The sequence below is a fragment of the Trichosurus vulpecula genome, chromosome 2, assembly GCF_011100635.1.
Source record: "Trichosurus vulpecula isolate mTriVul1 chromosome 2, mTriVul1.pri, whole genome shotgun sequence".
Lineage (NCBI taxonomy): Eukaryota > Metazoa > Chordata > Mammalia > Diprotodontia > Phalangeridae > Trichosurus > Trichosurus vulpecula.
Genome location: NC_050574.1, coordinates 458,862,001 through 458,881,459, shown reverse-complemented (window position 1 = coordinate 458,881,459; position 19,459 = coordinate 458,862,001). Strand labels below are relative to the sequence as shown.

General features: G+C 39.6%; 1 pseudogene; it reads right to left on the bottom strand.

Annotated features, from left to right (window-relative positions):
* Positions 1-776: 776 nt before the first annotated feature.
* LOC118837358 lies at positions 777-6,932 on the bottom strand (annotated as a pseudogene).
* Between the last annotated feature and the right edge of the window lie 12,527 nt (positions 6,933-19,459).

Sequence of the window (19,459 nt, the reverse complement as noted above, 5' to 3'; positions counted from 1 at the left end):
AGCCAGGTACTCAGGAATCTAAATTATAAAATCTTGGAGAAAAATTCAATAGAATATTGTGAAAATGACAGGATACTTGGTTTAAAAACTATCAGGTAGTATAACTTGTAAAGACAATAAGAAAACAAAATTAATACAGATTTGAATCTGAGGGAGGTAAAGAAAACATACAAACCATAATATTGCTAGGACAGTTTGAGACTTCACAGATTTCCATTCTAGGTAAGGATCCTTAACTCAACTGATGAGTTGACTCAGAAATCCCAAAGCATTTTAGGTATTTAAAAGATTGACATTAGGACAGGTAGCAGTGTTGCTTTAGAACTGCTCTTCAGGCAGTTTGGGCTTACCACTGTAGTAGGTCTGCTTTCAATGAATGTTTTGATGACCTCACTTTCTTTTTCAATTCAAAATAAATTTATTTTATGTGAAGGAAGAAGCTTGCCGTTAGTGAAAAATTCAGTAGAAAACAGATCTCCTGCTTTCGATCTAAGTTTACTCAAAAGCAGAATCTGCTTGTTAGTGAAAACTTCAGTAGAAACAGAGAATCCTGTAAGAAAATATGCTTGGCATGAACTAAAAAGCTCTTAACACCAAATCTGAAGCAATGAAAAATTTATCATGCAACATTATTGGCAGAAAAGCCTAGTTCTGATGGTTGGTAGTTTCGGAGTCTCTTTTAAGACATTAACATGGAAGACACTTAAACTTGCTTTACATAGTTAATCATTTATAAATATCATGTCATAACTGGCAGTCTGGATAGAGGCCCCCCACTTAGTTGAGCAGTTCTAAGTAAGTAATTGGTACTTTGCCCTTTTGGTTTTCCCTTTCACCCATCAGCCAGTCTGAATCCATGCAAACGATACCGTATACTGTGATCACCTCATCGTTGAGAAGTGATAATTCACTAGTATTTGCAGCATCATAACCATAGAGAACCCTGGCCTTCCTACTTCCAGTCACTGAGGGAGGGAGTAACAATTGTGCTACTTGTTGAAGGCAACAGAGAGGAGGTAACTGGGGTTGATGAGGAAGTGGAGGTGTTTGACACGGAAGTTGTAGAAGCCTGATTGTTGTTAGATTTGAAGGCAGATGGAAAACTCCCAAGTTGTTTCTGCAGGTCCAGCATGTACTGGTAGCACTGAGCACAGTAAGTCATCTGGACTTCCACAAAGTCATTCAGGCAGTGAAGATGGTGGGCATGTGTACTGCTGATCCCTTCCAGAAGGAGTCTGGTAATCTCTGCTTGACGGTCAAATTCCCTGAGTTATTAATTCCTGTTCAGATGAGGCTCTAGTGTCTGCAGTTTTTGCCTTTTTCAGTCTGGTCTTTACTGCATCCAAATCAAGTCTCTTATTTTGCAATAGTTTCTTTTCTTTAGCAACTTGTTTATAATATCCTTCTATAAAGTTTCTTAAAGGAGTAAGAAAGTTTATTGCAGATGTATGAATCAGTTCTCTGTCTGCTGTTTCAATTCGTTTTTGTGTTTCTCCACATTTGATGAGGGCATTGCCGTAAGCAGTTCCTGGGCCAAACTCATTCCTAGAATCAATCATGTATTGCCCCAAAAGTTCTTGGTTGTTCATACGACTTGGAGCTTTTTTACGCAACTTCTCATAAACAAACTCTTCTATTCTAGCATTAGCATTTGGCTGCAATAGCCCCTCTGTTTGCTTCATAATTTTTTCTGTCCAATGTTTGGTGCATTCAGCTTTGCCTAGAAGGTTCTCTAAGAGAGCATCCAATTCAGTCTTCTCTGCCTGACCAAGCTTTTCTTCTGTGAACTGCACCGCACGACTGAGGAAGGTGCCCGCATCCGCCACCAGCTTCTTCACGTTGAAGTCATGATGCTCACGCTGGGCCAGGGCCGGGACCAGGGCGGGGGCCGGGGCCGGGGGCCGGAGTCGGGCGGAGCCGCCGCCGCTGCCACCGCCTCACAGGGAGCCGGAAGAGGAGCGGGGGAGGCGGGGGCGGGGGCGGAGCCCGGCCCCGGAGAGGAGAGAAAATGACCTCACTTTTGAAATAATTGGTCCAAGTAAAATTAAAACTTTTTTCAAAAATCTTTCAATTGAGATCCCAGAGTAACGTCAGAATCAGTCATTGTGTTGGTTATAGCCTTATATTTTCCAACATATTTTCTCGCAAAAAGACTACTATATCTTGTGCATTGAAGTTTTCATCCAACATGCTAAGGAGGGGGAAGAAGAAGGCAGGCAAGGAACAAGCATTTATATAGCGCTTATTATGTGCCAGGCACTGTGCTAAGCAATTTTTTTCCAATATTATCTCAGTTGATCGTCCTAGCAATCCTGGGAGGTAGGTGCCATTAAAATTCCCATTTTCATAGTTGAGGAAAATGAGAGTTTAAATGACTTGCCCAGGATTACACAGTTAGTAAATAAATGTATGACACAGGATTTGAAACGAAGACTTCCTAATTTGACACTTAGCACTCTATGTCCTGAGCCATCAGTGGCTGCTAATGCTAATCAGAAGTGTGGTGAATGAAAACCCAACTGTGAAATTCTCTCATTTTGTTAAATGCAAAAGATCCTATTTTGCCCAATAAACTGCAGGATTTTAGGTTCACTTTTACACTTTAGTTTGATTAACCAGATATATCCCAGAGTCATGTTTGTAGACCTTTATGACTGACTTTGTATTTTGACCTAATTTTAATAAATGGACTCAATTTTCATTCTCTTATTTTAAAATACCATTACTGAATGCTCTTTTTTTAAGTCTAAAAGCTTCTATTACTATGTAAGTAAAAGTGTTATGAGAGTCAGCATGACTGTAGTGTACAGAATCACTCTATCTCCAAGACCATGGAAAATTTAGGGCCCCCAAGTAATTCCCTAAGATACAGGCATGTTGCTGGTTTGAATTAATGTAGGAGATTTCTTCAACTGGGTTTCCTTACATAAATAAAACTACAGATAAGAACAACAAAACAAAATATAATTTGTTAGTGGAGACTTATGGCAAACTCATCCATCCCTTAAATGAAACAATAGAGAATGTATGAACTCTTCTGAACAACAAATAAGACAGAATAGAAAAGAGAGGCGTTAGAAAGTATCTGTGACCTAGTCCAATCTACAAGTGAAGCAATCAGAGAGGAGAGACACTTGTCAGACACTGTCAGTAACCTTTTTCAACCTTCCGATGAAACAAAAGGAAGTAGAGAACATATTGGAAAATATCAGTAAATTCTGTACAATACGTAAGTAAAATAATGGTGCTAAGAAATGTAGAGACTGTGAGTGATTTGGTTAAACCCACAAATGAAAAAAAAGGGAGAAACTTTTGTGTACTGAAACAGCAAGCACCCTGGCACACCCAGGATGGCCTGCTAGCACAGGTTTTTTGATCTGCTTTTCTAAAGGCAAGACAACTTTAAATGGGTCAACAATCTTACTTTAGTTACAGATAAGTAGAAAATATAAGCAGAGAAATTAGCACAGAGAGCAATAGAAAAGGCTCCTACTGTCTGAACAAAGTAATACAACCACCTATGTACACCACCAGATCAGGGGAACATCAACATCTGAATAGTTGAGGACTCTTAACAAATGGCTACTCAGAGTCCCTTCCAGGGAATCAAAAGGTCCTTCTCATGAGCTAACCCCCCAAAGCAAAATCTCACCTCAGAGTATATATACACTTTTGGCTAATAGGCTCAGAACCAGAAGGCATCACAACCCTCATGACTCAGTGCCTAATTAGCTTAGTACCAAAAGTTGTGATAGCCTTCCTATAAGCAGGTTTTCCCTAAGCAAACTTCCCTTTAGGCAAGTCCCAACCCCAATGGGCTCTGTGTGACTCAGGATGTATCACAGTTGTGAACAGTACCAGAGCTCAAAGCAGCAAGACATTCCTGATTGAAAAATCTGTGTAGCTTTAGACCTAGGAACACAGCCCCTGTTCCAGGAGAAAAAAGGAGACATGTGGCCTATTAATGGTCAGGCCTATTAATGGACAGGGAAGATTTTCTTATTCCATTAACATTACATATACTGAGAGTCATCTCATCCAAAAATGAAGCAGTAGAAGGTAAGATCTTGTTTGAGTCTGTGACTGACTTCATCTCACTATAAAATAAATAATGCAAGAGAAGAACTTTCAGAGACTATTGCTGAGTTGGCCCATCACACCAAATGATACAGTGGAAACAGTAGAAAAATGATTTATTAGTGTCAAGGACCTCCTCTAATCCACAAATTAAAGAGTGGAAATTGAAATCTTGTTATAGAGTGCTGGTCACCTTGTTCAACCAAAAAAGAGGCATTCAAAACTGAAACCGTTTTTGAAAATGAAACGATTGAAAGGAGATTTCTAAAAAGACTATTAAAAAGAGAGTCAGGAAACTCATCCATCTCCTTTATTTTTTTTTTTAAATGTGTTTGGAGATAGTGAGCAAATTAAAACATGTATGAGAGTAGCAGAACCTCTACTCACTAAGAATAAAGCAAAAACAATAGAGGACAGATATTTAATTGAGATTGTATCAATCACATAGATGAAGCAATGGAAGAGATTGTTAGAGACTATCAGTATCCTTGTCTAGTCCACAAATGGAATAAGGGAATATGCATATATATATACATATATGTATATGTATTATCTATACACACACACATATTTAGAGACAGTGAGTGACCTTTTGCAATCCACTAATGAAACAATGAAACATCTGGACTTAGAAAGTGAAATGAAACAATGAAAGTGAAACTTATTAAACAATGTCAGTTATTTTATACAACTACAAAATAAAACAATTTTATGGTGCAGAAACTTGTTCCAGAGTGCCAGTGAACTATTTCAACTCACAAATGAAACACTGTCAAGTGAGAGACTTGTTACCAGTGACTTAGTCCAACCCCAAAGAAACAGAGGAAGAGAGAGACTTGGTAGAGACTGAATGGATGACCTCCTCGAACCCATGCATTAAATCTCTACCCATGGAAGAAATATTTGTTAGAGGCTGTATGTGTCCTCATTAGTGCATCCACAAGTGAAACAAAGAAGATTGGGAACTTCTGAAAAAGTGTCAGTGACCCGCTCGAACCTACTAAAGAAACAATGGTACCGAGAGACTTGTTCAAGAGTCAACCTACACCAAAAACAATGAAATGAGATACTTATTCAGGAGAATCAAGATTTTTGAGGTTATTATTCTAATAAAATAATGGAAGAAAAATATGAGAAATTGTGGTCTTATCCATGTCACAGGAGATAATGAAAGTGAGAAACTTATTAGATACTGTCATTGACCTTTTCAAACTCACAAGTGAAACAATGGAGAAGAGGGAATTATTGGAGACTGTGATTTACCACATACAGCCCATAGGTGAAGTGATGAAAGTGAGAGATTTTTTCGAGACTTCTAGGGCCACTAATCAACCCATTAATAAAATAATGGAAGAGAGACACTTGTTAGAGAGTTGCAATGCTGTCTTGAAACCCAAAAATGAAAAAGTAAACTTGAGGATCTTGTTTTAGAATATGAGTGACTACGTCCAGCCTACAAATTCATCATTGGAAGACAGAGGCATACTTGTTAGAGACTGTGAGTGACCTTATCCAACCCACAAATGGAACAATAGAAGAGGCTTGGTGGCTTTGAATCTCCAGCCCACAAAGGAAACAGTGGAATAGAGAGACCCATTAATCCAACTTCAAAATCAAACAATGAAGAAAGAGACTTGTTAGAATCTTGGAATGACCCCCAAAGCTAAGTCAAATAATCCTACATAGAGACTTGATTCAGAATGTGAGTCTCCTGGAACAATCCACAAGTGAAACAATTATGGAGTGGTCTTTTTAGAGAAAGTGAAAGATCTTATACAATCCACAATGAAACAATGGAGTACAGGACCACACCCCCCCCAATAATTTCATCACATAACATTGTCTTCATCAATGTTATCTGCATACCAAGTTTGATGATTGCATGTAAGTATGGTGATGCTGTAGAAATATGGGATAAAAACTTTTTATCTATATATTTTCACATGGCAATGGCAGATTATTCTAAAATAAGAGAGTAACTTTTCAACTAGCCATGCAAAACTAAAATTTTGCCCAATTATTATGAAAAAAATCACATTAGGTTTTCATTTATCTGAAGTCCTTTTGCAATAAGGTATTCCATGTATGCCAATTTCCTATGTAACTAAAGCTTACTACCCCCGTACAAGCAGAAAACATTAATTTTTTTAGCCATTTTAACCATCAGCTAAATTTCTTATATATGAATCTCTCTGAACCATATTATACATTTCTTTCTTGTTTTCTTTAAATTTTTATCCTGAATTTAAGAAACACCACATAAAATAAACATTTCCATATAAATAGTAAAATAGAAGAGGATTGTACATGAAACTGTGAATCTCTACTATGCAGAGCATGCTTTTCTTTTACGTATATAATAAATTCAACATGTCAGTTTCAAAGCTGTCCTGCTTATCTATAATTCCTTCTACCTTTCCATGTGTTCTCTTCTGTACATTTAAAACATCTTCAATAAACCTCTCCTTTCTTTATCTTTCATTTTAGGAACAGGCAGTCCTATCTCTAGCCTATCCTCTTCTAACCTCCACCTAACCCAATTCTGAAAAAAAGAATAAGAAAAAAAAAACTCGTGTAACAAATATACATAATGAATTGAAACAAATTTCCACATGGCCTATGTTCAAAAAATGTATGTTTCATTCTGAATGTTGAGTCCATTGCCTGTCAGAAGTGAATAACATGATTCATCCCTGGTACTCTGAAATCCTGGTTGGCCGTTAAATTGATCAGATTTCTTAAGTCTTTCAAAGTCGCTTTTCTTTTTAACAGCTGTATAAATTGTTCTGCTAGTTCTGTTCATTTCAGTCTGCATCAGTTCATACAAGTTTCTCTGAAACTTTACCTTTTGCCATTTCTTATGGAGAACTAAAATTTAATTACATCCATGGATAATAATTTGTTTAGTAATTCCCCAAGTTGATGGACAGCCCCTTATTATCCAGTTCCTTACAAAAAGAACTACTCTAAATATTTTGTACATGTGAGTCTTTGTCCTCTTTCTTCTATCTTTTTGAGGAAGAAGCCTAGTAGTGGTATCCTTGAGTCAAAGGACAACTTAGTAACTTTTGGGACCCAGCACCAAAATACTTTCCAAAATGGCTGAACCAAAGTCTTGTTAAAGACTTTTAGCAACCTTTTGTGACCCTTAAATGAATAAACTTAGCAGAGAGACTTTATGAGTATTAGTGAGCTCATCCATCCCAGTAACCAAGCAATGGAAGAGAGAATTGCCTGAGAGTATCAATGACCTTTTCCAAGCCTTGAATGAAACAATAAGAAAAACTTCTTAGAGATAAAAATAGGGGGAATGGAAGAGAGATCTTTGTTAAGAGATTTAGAATGACTTTTTTCCAATTCACATCAAACAGTTGAATATAGAGACTTGTTAGAGAGTGTCAGAGACTTTGTCCAACCCACAAATGAATCAATATAAAAGAGAGACATTCAATACAATCCCAAAGAATGTATTACAGGAAACTATATGTATGTGTGTGTGTGTGTTGCATATTATTTTGGAGTTGCCTAAAAGTTCAAAATTCTCTCATTTTTCTGTCTAGTTGCTTAAATGATATTAAATGACACTATAAATGAGGAAAGTAATTTCTGGGTTTCTCTGAGGCAATGTAATATTAAGTGTGTAGTTTAAGCATCCCCATTTTAGTTGAAGTGTGGAATTTGAGGATGGAGGAGAGCATCAGAACATGATAAGCTGAAAAGGTAGCATAAGAAAGGACAATTAAGGGCTAGATTTATTTCTCTTCTTACTAACACAGTTTCTGGTGGTGCTACATAGCCTATGACTACCTGTAGCTCCTTTTTCTGGATCTAACCTAAATCCTTCTTGCCCCTTGTGGTTTTGTTTATAAAGCACTTACAATGTGAAAAGAACCATATTGTATATTGAAGATACAGATAAAAGACCAAAGTGTTCTCTTGTTGTCAGGAAGCTTACATTTTTAATTAGTAAGATATCACACAAGAGGTTTTAGCTGCAGGGATAAAGAAAAGGCCCAGTGGAAAAGTGGATTGAATTTTTTTTAATTTCACTTCTATTTCTCATGCTGGACTATTTGGCAGTGTCAAGCATTTTGATATCAAGAATGGATAAGGAGGGGCAGCTAGGTAGTGCAGTGAGTAGAGCACCGCCCCTGGAGTCAGGAAGACCTGAGTTCAAATCCGGCCTCAGACACTTGACACATATACTAGCTGTGCTGTGTGACCTTGGGCAAGTCACTTAACCCCAATTGCCCTGCCCAAAAAGCAAAAATAAATAAATAAAAAAGAATGGATAAGGCACTGGATTTAGAACCAGAAGGACCTGGGTTCAAATCTCATTTCAACTCATTTACTAGTTATGTGACTCTGGGCAAATCACAATCTCTCTGTGCTTTAGCTTGTTAATTGGTAAAATGGAGGGGATGGGGGGGGGGCGTTGAACTTGATGGTTTCTAAAGTCCCTTCCGTCTCTTAGTTGTGATTGCATGAACTTTCTTTTTATGATTTTTCAGTGCCTATGGCTGAAGAGACAAAGGCCGAAGCACCTGTAGAGTGTGTTGTCAGGTTGAATCTCCACGGTTGCTTCTCTGGATGGTTGGGGTTGGGGGAAGGACTAGACATGGGAGTAGAGTTTGAAGTCTGAGGATCACTGTTATTCCTGGGGCTCTTGGACTTCTTTGCCCATAGGCAGCAGTTGGTTGGCAATGAGTGTAGGTGGGCAAAGGGATGGTGACTCTCTTCTCCACAAGATTTGTACCCTCTGATTGCTATTGTGGACAGAGAGGAACTAGGGGGAGCAGACTGCTTTTCCTAGAGCTTTGGGCAAAATGTCCTGGATTATCTATACTTTGGTGGTCCAGGTGATGGTGGTGAAAGTTTGATCCATTTGGCAACTGTTATCTCCTATCTCATCCTCATGTTGTCTTGCTGCTTCAGCTAGGCTGCCTTGCCTGTCCCATAAATGGCAGGTGGCTGGCAGTTGATAAGAGTGGTTGTGGAAATGGCCACCCCTTCTCCACATCTTTCCAGTTCCTGCTCAGAATGATGGCTATAAGATCAGTAGTCTGCTATTACAGGGATTTTTTTTTCATAGGTGGCAGTTGGTTGATAAGCCTTTTGTCACAAGGATTGGGTACACTTTCAGACATAATGCTTTGTCTTTAGGAAATTTTAAATGAGACTTCAAACATGCTATAAATAATAAAAAATGGCTATTCTTAATCTAGCAGCCTTCCAAATGACTGCTTTTCATGAAATACTTTTTTATATTTTAATTTCAATTAAAATATAGTTACTTTAGCTGATAATGTCTTAACCAAAATTTCCCTCTATTTGGGTTCTGTCTCTTTTCCCTTCTCAGCTCTACTTCTGAGACCTCAATCTCTGGTCCTCTACAGAATATCCTTCACAGAACATATCTCTTTGGAAAAGGTATAAAGAACTAAGACAACAGAGAACACTAAAGACTCAGGCAAAGTAGGCTGTTGACTGAACTGGGATCCTGGGGGCTACTGATTTACATTCTAAGATCTCAAATATGGCCAACTGGTGCTATTAAAATCTGTTCTTCCTTGGCTACTTTCTCCAAAGCGTTTTTTCTATTATGGGAAAGAGGTGATATAGTGGCAAATGTCTCCTATATGTGGTGAAATATAGAATATCTTCTCATTTTGAGAGAGATATCTTCTCTCAGATTTTAGAGCTTTGGTTACATTGCCTTTTATTATAAGGCTCAAGCTCCAGAAATACTTCAGTCCTCCCCTCAACCCAATACTTTAGGCAAAGTGAAATTCCTGTACCACCACCCACTTGCCTCGTGTCTCACCTTATATACAATAGAATTTCCCTCTCCCAAGGTATAGTAGGATTGCCTAGCAGCAGTGAGGACCCATTAGAGGTTATGCAACAAATTTGTAGTAGACCCAGTCAGAACAGTACTATGAAAGGCTCCACTTTTGTTCAGGAGGGCGTGTGATGTGTAGGTATAAAGATGGCAAGTGGTGGGAGTGATCCAAGGCTAAGACTTGGCTAGGCATAATTAGTAATCTGATAAGGGCATGAGGGATTCAAGAGAGGAGGATAGTGTAAAGTTGACTTGGTTCACCAAGGAGTCAAGATGGGGAGAAGACAAGAGAGTGGCTAGTGCAAGGGGGATGGCCTGGGAGATAATTAAAACATCGAGGGACTGGAGATCATGGTGAGGATGAAGCATAGGGTTATGTAAGAGAAGGCAGAGGGAAAGGTGAAAAGCCAACAGATTAGGTTCTGATAAGGGAATTTCAGAATTCTTGAACATGGAGGTGGTACATTTGTGGGTGATGGCAAGATCAAGGGTATGCCTATGTTCGTCTGTGGCTGAGAAGGGGTGGAGGAGTAACTCACAGGAAGAGAGTAGGTTGACAAACCCAGTGGTTAGGATGGATGAGGGAGAAGCAATAGGTCAGGAGTTTGAAAGGAGAGGAACATTGTAAATCAGGTATCAAGCTCATTGAAGAAGGAAGTGAAATAACCTGGGGATCTGTAGGCACTTTTTACCAGGACTTTGATTGGGTGGTAGATAGGAATAGCTTGAACCTCAAAGGAAGAAAAGTTATTGAGTGAAGAAGGAGGAGTGGCAATGGAAAACAAGGAGTATTCTGATTCCCCTACTTTGATTCTTTGGTTATAAGGGTTCTAGGCAGTTTTCTTTCATGATTCCTTGAAATATGATGCCTAGCCTTATTTGTTTATTTTTGGTCATAGCTTTCAGGAATCTAATGATCATATAGTTTTGTTTTCTGTTTGCCAGGTCAGTTATTTTTGCTGTAAGATACCTCTCATTTTCTTATATTTTTTCAGTATTTTGACTTTCTAAAAGTATTTTTTCATATCTTATGGAGTCACTAGCTTCTATTTGGTAAATTCCAATTTTTAGGAAGGTTTTTATTAGCTAAGGTTTTGTGCCTCTTTTTTGAAACTGTTAATTTTCTTTTCATGTCCTTCTTTCACAGCTCTCATTTCTTTTCCTATTTTTCTTCTACCATTCTCACTTAGTTTTAAAAATCATTGTTTAGCTCTTTAAACTCTTACAACTTTGCTACGAATTCTGGTTGGTGTTTTGTAGAAGATTTAGTTTTTCTTTGAGGCCTTGAGTTCTCCTCTTTCCATTATAGCTCTTTATGATGACATTCCTTTTGCTTTGACATTTTTCCAGCCTCCTTCTTGACTTTGGACTTTAGGTCAGGCCTGGGCTCTGCCCACTTCTAGGAGCAATGTTTGGCCTGAGTTTCTGTCTTCTTCTGCTTTCACAGCTCGGGATGTAGACCTTTAAACTTTCAGTGCTCCCAAGGAGCTATGATCTGGAATGAGTTGTACTCATTGCCTTCCTTATCTGAGCTCTATAAGGTCATGATTCAGTTTTGTATCTGTTGGCTTGTTCCTGGTTGGGAGTTTCAGTAGATGATGATGGACTCAAACAACTAGTTTTTTGGGAGGCTCTGTAGGTTCAGGGTGTCTGAATTACAGGCTCCTCTTTGGTCTGGAACTCTTACCATAGTTATTGTTCTGCTGGTGTTGGCCAGGATTAGAGGTTAAAACTTAGTCCCTCCCCTGCTCCTGGGATCAGAGCCATGCAGCGACTATTTACTTCTGAACTTGTTCCTTACTTAGTACATAGCCAGGTTCCACTATTGCAGCAACCCCTTTCCACCACCCTTAGGTACAAGAGTCCCTGTATTCAGACCTAGAACTGTGTAGTGGGTAACAGAGCTTCCAGATGGCCCTTAGTCCTGCACCGAATGCTGATTCAGGTATTCTCTGGTGTCTCTTCTCGCCATGGTGTTCAGTCTCTATCCTATGCTCCTTATATGACATACAGGCCCTATTCTTTGTCCTGTTCACTGGGCTTGCAGACCTCTCTGTCTCCCTAAACAGACCTTGAAAAATGACTCATTATGACATTTTCTTAGATTTTACGATCAGAATTTGATCAATTTTCTAGATCTTTGTGGAAGAGGTTTAGTGGAAGAGCTAGGCTGTACCTTTCCCCCCTGCTTTTCTGCCATTTTGACTCTGCCTCCCACTGGATGTCTTTAAGTACAAGTCAGATGACTTCTCAGGGGCTTTGTAGAGGGGATTTCCTTTCAGGAATGGTAGGAGTCAATTCCTGATGAGATTCTATGATTGTGCACTTAACATTCCTCAGCTTTCACAGTATAACAAGATCAATAGAGAAATAAGCCTTTTCTATGCATATATAGACATGTTTATGTGTATATATGGTTTCTTTATGTGAACTGAGTTCAAGCTCACATGGTCTGTTGTTTCCATAACTTCTTTTGGAGAGGGAGGGCAGCTGTCTCCCTTTAGGAAGATGGAGGCATTTGCTTCTATCCAGACTATTTTCTGGGTTAGCTAGGTGGTGCAATGTATAGAGTACCACTCTACAGTCAGGAGGACTTGAGTTGAAAACCGACCTCAAACACCAATTGTGTGACCCTGGGCAAGTCACTTAACCCTGTTTGCCTCAGTTTCCTCATCTGTAAAAGGAGCTGGAGAAGCAAATAGCAAACCACTCCAGTATCTTTGCAAAGAAAACCCCAAATGGGGTCACAAAGAGTCAGAAATGACTGAAAACACCTCAACAACAACAGACTACATAATTTCTCACATTGTTGATAGTGGTTTTACCATTACATTCACAATTGTTCTGTATCTTTATATAGTCTAAGATACCTGTTCCAGAATGCCCAATATGTTGCTTTGTGTGAATGAGGCCCTCCTCAAGAATTTGACTTCAGTCACATTTCCAGTAATTGTGCCAGTACGTATTCCTTCTGTAAGAAATGGGAGGAGGAGTTTTGTTTCCACAGAACTAAAGGTGTGCTTCCCCACCCTCCCCCACCCCAGCTTTAGCAGAAACCAGGCCTCAAGGTTGGTCAGGTGAGAGGTCAGAGGCTTGTAAGCATGCACGTGCTTTTTGAGAAGGCAGTCTGGGGAATTAGAGAAGCCAAACCCTCTTGAACCAGTTCAAGCTTATCTAGGGTCTGGTCTTGGTCAAGAATCCAGGCCTACTGATTTGCATAATTCGCATATGTTAAAGAGGGAAAGTAGGGGAAGTAAAAGAGTATAGTTTAATCCTAAGCTAAGACAAGGAAAATCTGATTAACTTCACTTTTGTTTCTGTATCCTTATTATCCTACCTATATAAACTGTATAACCTAGGAAAACCATGTAAAACAGTAAAGATTGTAAACTAACTGTAACTCTAGCAGGAGTGGAGGGAATGGTTACCCCTGCTCCTGCAGCTGCATTGGTGACTGTTCCTGTGAGCACTACACCTGCTCTCTCGGGGAGCGTAATAAAACGCCTTCCTCTGCCCACTCTGGTCCTGAGTTCTTTGGGTGAGAATGGGCAAATCACATGGATCTTCCTAAGGTCAAGTGAAGGGAAGCAATAAGCAGCGGAAGCTCACTGGGTTTTCTCCTGGATTTGTCTTGGGGTGTCCTGTGATCCCCACTGGGGTGTTAAGAGGGCTACCGCTCCGGATTCCCTTGGGGAACGCTGTGGTCTGCACAGCCTTCTTAAGGGGACATCACTTGGGACTTCTGGCCCTGTCTCGGGAGCCTTGTGATCTTACCGTTGTCCTAAGGGGCCATCGCTTGGGTCCTCCTTAGGGTCTGACCCCTAGGAGGCCCTGTGATCCCCACAGATTAAGGGGGGTGGCTACCACTTGGTCTTCCTCTGGGAGTCCTGTGGTCTGCACAGCCTTCCCTAGGGATTATCACAGGGTTCTTCCTCAGGACTTTGGCCCTGTCTAGGAAGTCCAATGATCCCCAAAGCTGTGTGTTCTCACAATTTGGGGAAGTCCAGTGATCCCCAAAACCACATTTCTCACACTTCCACTGAAGTCCTTCTGATATATTTGCTTTAACATAAACCTTCTCTGTTCTAGGTTCTTGGGACACATTTATTCATGTTATTCATTTTACCTGGAATACTTTCATTGCATTCTCTATGTATTCAAATCTTATCCTTCCATGAAAGCCAACTCCTTCATAAGCTCTCACCTGAGATCCTCCTAACAAGAAGTGATCTCCACAATGGATGTCCTGTAGAAAACTTAACCCCAACATGATGTAAATCAGACAACCCTTAAAGATCATCAAGTATCTAAGAGTATCAACTCATTTGTCCGATGACTACTAAATCGTTGTCTTTATTCCCCTAAAGCAATCTAAGGTCTGGCCCTTCTAATATATTAAACTAGGTTCCCTGTTTAAAACAATTTTCACATCTAACTTATGTAATAATCTTCAGTGAAAAAGAAAAATCTCCATTCTAGAAAGGGAATGTTGTCCGTTGCCCCTGAAAATAAACTGGAGAATATAGCTTAATCTGAAGAACTTTAATTAGACACAGAGTAAAGGACTAGAATGAAGCATTTGTACACTCTTTTGAAATGAACACAAATAACCCTTGAATATGATGTTCACCTTTAGAAGCATTTAAGTCTTCCCTATAAAACATGCAGTTAATCACAAAATAAACGCTTATGTGTCATGGAGACTGGAATTTTATGGCATTAAATGTGTTTATATTAAGTAATTTTTAAAATGTCCCTTGAAACTTAAATTCCCCTTTACTCCTGATGTTACTCCCCAGGCTGCCTGCCTTCCTTGCATATTCCTAAACAGAATTATTATTATCAAAACATTGCCTTTGTGAGAAACGAGCTCAAGAAAGAATAAGACATTAAACAATAAGCCCAAGAAGGCATTTATTTCGTTCTTGCAAGAGTGGGTAACCTAAACATAAGCACCCTTGTTTAAGGCAAATAGACAATTTTTTGCACCTTGCCCCATTCGCATTTTCCTCCCCTGCTCGCATTGGCAGGGAGTCGCCAGATTCACAGTTCATCGGAAGCCGCCTAAAACTCACCCACATAGGTCTCCGCCTTTGTTTAAATTTCACATTTCAGGCCATACCCCCCAATTCTCATTTCATTTACACTTTGACAAGTCATAAATTCTTTTAAAAGAATTTCCTCAGTTGATAAGAGGCTATACCCAGGTGGTTGAAGTTTCCTTCATTATTAACATAAGAAGAGTCCCAATATACAAGGTGAAGTTCTCCTCCCTTTGGGGTTGTGGACACAAAAGAGACAATTCCCGGATTTTCATTCAAAGTATTCAAAGGAAGCAGATGTTCTCTCTTAGATATGTTGACAAGTGGGAGCCCACATTCCAGTTAAGTGAAGTGATGATCAACATTCACAAGACTTTCCCTCTGACCTATTTTCCTGCATTCCGCAGCAAATAATAATCTTTCTGGTATTGTGTATTTTCTGTGGAAACCTAAATTCAATTCATCTCTTAAACATGTGTCTTTGACTCCAAGTCAGTGCAAAATAATACTTCTTGGAAAAGGATCATCATAAATAAATATCACTGGAAGGAAAGAATGGATGAGGTGGGGGGGCAGGGAGAGAGAGAGAGACAGAGAGTAAGACAGAGACAGACAGAGAGTGAGACAGAGAGAGACAGAGAGAGAGAGAGAGAGAGAGAGAGAGAGAGAGAGGGAGGGAGAGAGAGAGAGAGAGCGAGCCCAAATGTAGACTTTTAAAAGGAAGAAGGTTTATGGGATGTGTGTGTGCAGGTAGGTGGGTAGGTGCCCTCATATAGTGTAGTTAATGGAAGAACAAATACCGCTGGCAATTAAATATAACAATTGGAAAATTGGATTAAATTTTCCAATAAAAAGAAAAAGAGATGAAGAATAGATTAAAAAAAAACATAATGTGCTGCATACAAGAAAGATTTTAAATTTACAGAGGCACACACAGAATGAAAATGAAGGAATAAAATAAAATCTATCACCCTTTATGTGATTCCAAAAAATTAGGAGTTGTAATCACTATTTCTGTAAAGGTAATAATTAAAAGGTATAAAATCAAGAGAGCTAAAAAAAACCATTATGCTTAAAGGAACAATAGACAATGCAAAAAAAAATAATTGATTTCTACAGCGGCTTAAGAGATAAGCTCTTTTCTACAGTGAGGAGCAGCTTGATTTCTGCAAACAGTCTTTTGTTGTTGTAGTCTTGTAAATTCTTGCTTGTGCCCCCATAGGTAGATTCCCATTCACTCCCATACATTCTGTAGCTATTACCAGTGGGATTTCTCTACCTCTTCCTGCCAAGTTTTATTGGCACTATACAAAAATATTAATTATTTAGGTACATTTATTCTGTATGCCACGCCTTCACTGAAATTGTTTATTGTCCCATTGTTTCATTTACTCTCTAACATTTTTAAGTACACCATAGTCTGCAGAAAGTGGTCCTTTTCTTTTTTCTTTATCTGTGCTCATTCCCTCAATTTCTTTTTCTTGTCTTACTGCCATAGCTAGTGTTTCTAGCATGATGTTCAATGTAAGTGGTGATAATGGACCCCTTTGCTTCTCTCCTCACCTTATTTGAAAGGACTCTTGTGTGTCCCCATGACATATAATTCATTCTCCTTCCAGACCTACTCTAGAATTTTTAGACTTCTGTAAGCAGAATGGCCTTTGTTTTCTTTGAGTGACTCCGTTTATCTCATTGAGCCTTGCTGGGTGCTGGGCCCCAGGCCCAGAGCCCTGTTAGGTGTGGAACCTTGGTGAGGTAGGGCTAACTCCAGGGAGGGCCTAGTTTACATATCTGGGACGGCAGAGGCTTTGAGACCATGTGGGTTTAGGTCTGCCTCTTTGTGATGATTCATGGGTCTGGCTAAGGGGAGGTGTTAACTCCAGAGCCATGCCCTATTGGGTGTTAACCTGATCTATGTGGATGTGAACCTCCCAGGGTCCTAAGGGGAGGGGCCAACTCAAGAACCAATCAGCTCTGGTCATTCAGGCAGTGCTTGATGATGTCAAAAACTCTATAAGAGGAGAGAAGACAGCTTGAAGAGCCCCCTTTTTTTTCTTTCCATTGGAGCCAGAGACGTCTACAGCCGAAGCTGAAGCAGGAGCTGCTGGTAGCAGAGCTGACCCATCTGTGGACCGAGAAGTGCTGAGCAAGGACTTGAGGCCAGTGGGTAATCTTCTCACCATAGAGGGGAAGCATGTATATGATTTTGCTTTATACCATCATGCTTCTCTGTGGCCTCCTGGTTACTCTTGTGAGGCAGACTTATTGGGCCTGGAAGCTTTTGATCAAAATATCAAAATGGGGATGCTGGTTCATGGGTCTGTTACTTTGGAGCTTAAATACATGCTTTAATTCTTCTGCCTTCTACCTAGAGAATTCCTTATATCCTGCGGTTCGGAACCTTTCAGACATATATATATTATTCTCTTTGAAATCATAAATTCTGCCTTCATAATACAACTTCAAAAACATGTGCCCACATTAGGTACCCTCAATGATCCCTGGTTCCCCACTTCATCCCTCCCCCACCCCACTGTGTTTTTAAAGTTCCTTTTGTGTTTTGTCTTCCCCCATTAGAATGAAAGCTCCTGGAGGGCTTATATATGTATTCTAGCACTTAGCACACTGTGTGGCATATGGTAAGCACTTTAAAAATTCTTTTTGCCTTGCTATATAATGCTGGCTCTTGGTTTTTTCCTGATACATTCTTTATATATGTATTTCCCTGAGAATTTCTTTCCACCTACTCACAATAGTTAAGAGGCCCATGCCCTTTCTCCTTCCCTAATTTTTGTTGTTGTTCAGTCATTGCAGTTGTTTGTCCAACTTTGTGACCCTATTTGGGGTTTTCTTGGTTGAGATACTGGAGTGGTTTGCCAGTTCCTTCTCCAGCTCATTTTTACAGATGAGAAAACTGAGGCAAACAGTTAAGTGACTGTCCTAGGTCACACAGCTAGTAAGGGTCTGAAGCGGGATTTGAATTCACAAAGTCTTCCTGACTCTAGGCCTGGCACTCTCTGCACCATGGCACCCCCTAGATGCAGGAAATTAGTTCTTCCCAATCCAACTGATGGGTCTGTTGAGATTCCACATGAGCCATTGCTCGCAGATAATGATAGAGTAGGAGGAACTCCTAATGATTGGATGATGGAGGATCATCCTCCCTTCCTTGTGGCCTGTAAAATAATCTGGTGGTGCTATGTGGGACTTTCAATCTCCAGGTGTCCTTTTTAAGTTTTTCCCTCGAAGAATGATCTAGGTGATACAGTAGATAGAGCACTGATCCTGTAGTCAGGAAGAATTGAGTTCAAAACCAGCCTTAGATACTACCTAGCTATGTGACCTTAGGCAAGTCATGTCTATGCCTGCCTCAGTTTCTTCAACTGTAAAAAGGGGGTTTGTTAATAGGAACGTCTACCTCCCAGGATTGTTGTGAGAGACAAATGAGAGCATCTGAGAATTCCCTCCTGTCTTGCTCTTTCCAGAGCACAAGATGGATTTTGGGAGAGACAGAAGGATGGATTTCTCCCTGCCTGACCCATCAACTGTAATGACAATTTATAGTAGAAGCATATGATATTTAAAAAAACAAATATTAAAGATTGGTTTTTACCAGCAATTGGGAAAAAAAATGCTATTGAAAAAGGAGGAGGAGAACAAGGAGGAGGAGGAAGAAGAGGAGGAGGAGAAGCATATGGTAGTGATAGACATGTTAAAAGATCAAGAAGGAGTTCAAGGACACTGTGCCTGAGCCCAAACTTCGCTTGTAGACTAGGACAGGATTTTGAATTTTCTAGCCAGCGTGATCCTACCTTATAACCTTATAGCCAGATCATTTGAAAGACTTAGAAATGTCTAAACAAGGAAGTTAGTGGGTACAATAAATTTGTTCAAGTATTTGAGGAACTTTCATGTGAAGGAGAAATTCAATTTATCTGTTTGGCTCCAGAAGAAAGAAATAGGAGAAATGGGTAGAAGTAGCCAAGAGTCCAATTTTGGCTTGATCTTCACAATTAAAGCTATCTTAAAGGGAAATATCTTCCCTTCTTTGGAGGTCTTCAGGTGGAGGCTAGACAAGTAATTCCTCTCATGTATGAGTTGGACTAGATGGCAGCTTCCAACTCTCAAATTATTTTGTGAAGGGAAATTTCCTGGACAACCCAAGCTTTGATCTTCAAAGTGTCACAAGTAATCGAAAGTTTCAAGAAAGAGAGTATAAGGCCTTTCAGAGCCAAAGTTTGTAACCTGAAGTCCAAGAGCTTATCTTTCAAATCTATTGATAGCTGTTTAATCTAAGTGGTTTCTTTTGTATTTTATTTTATATATTGAACAACCCTGTTCTGAAAAGTGGTCCACAGGCTTTACCAGACTACCAAAGGGACTGACAGAACCCCTGTTTAGAGAGAGAAGGTCTTTTAATGTGATGTGCTCTTTGAAGAAAGAAGAGGCATAGTTCACATAATTCCTGCACAAGTTTCTTTTTGGAGAGCAATATAAC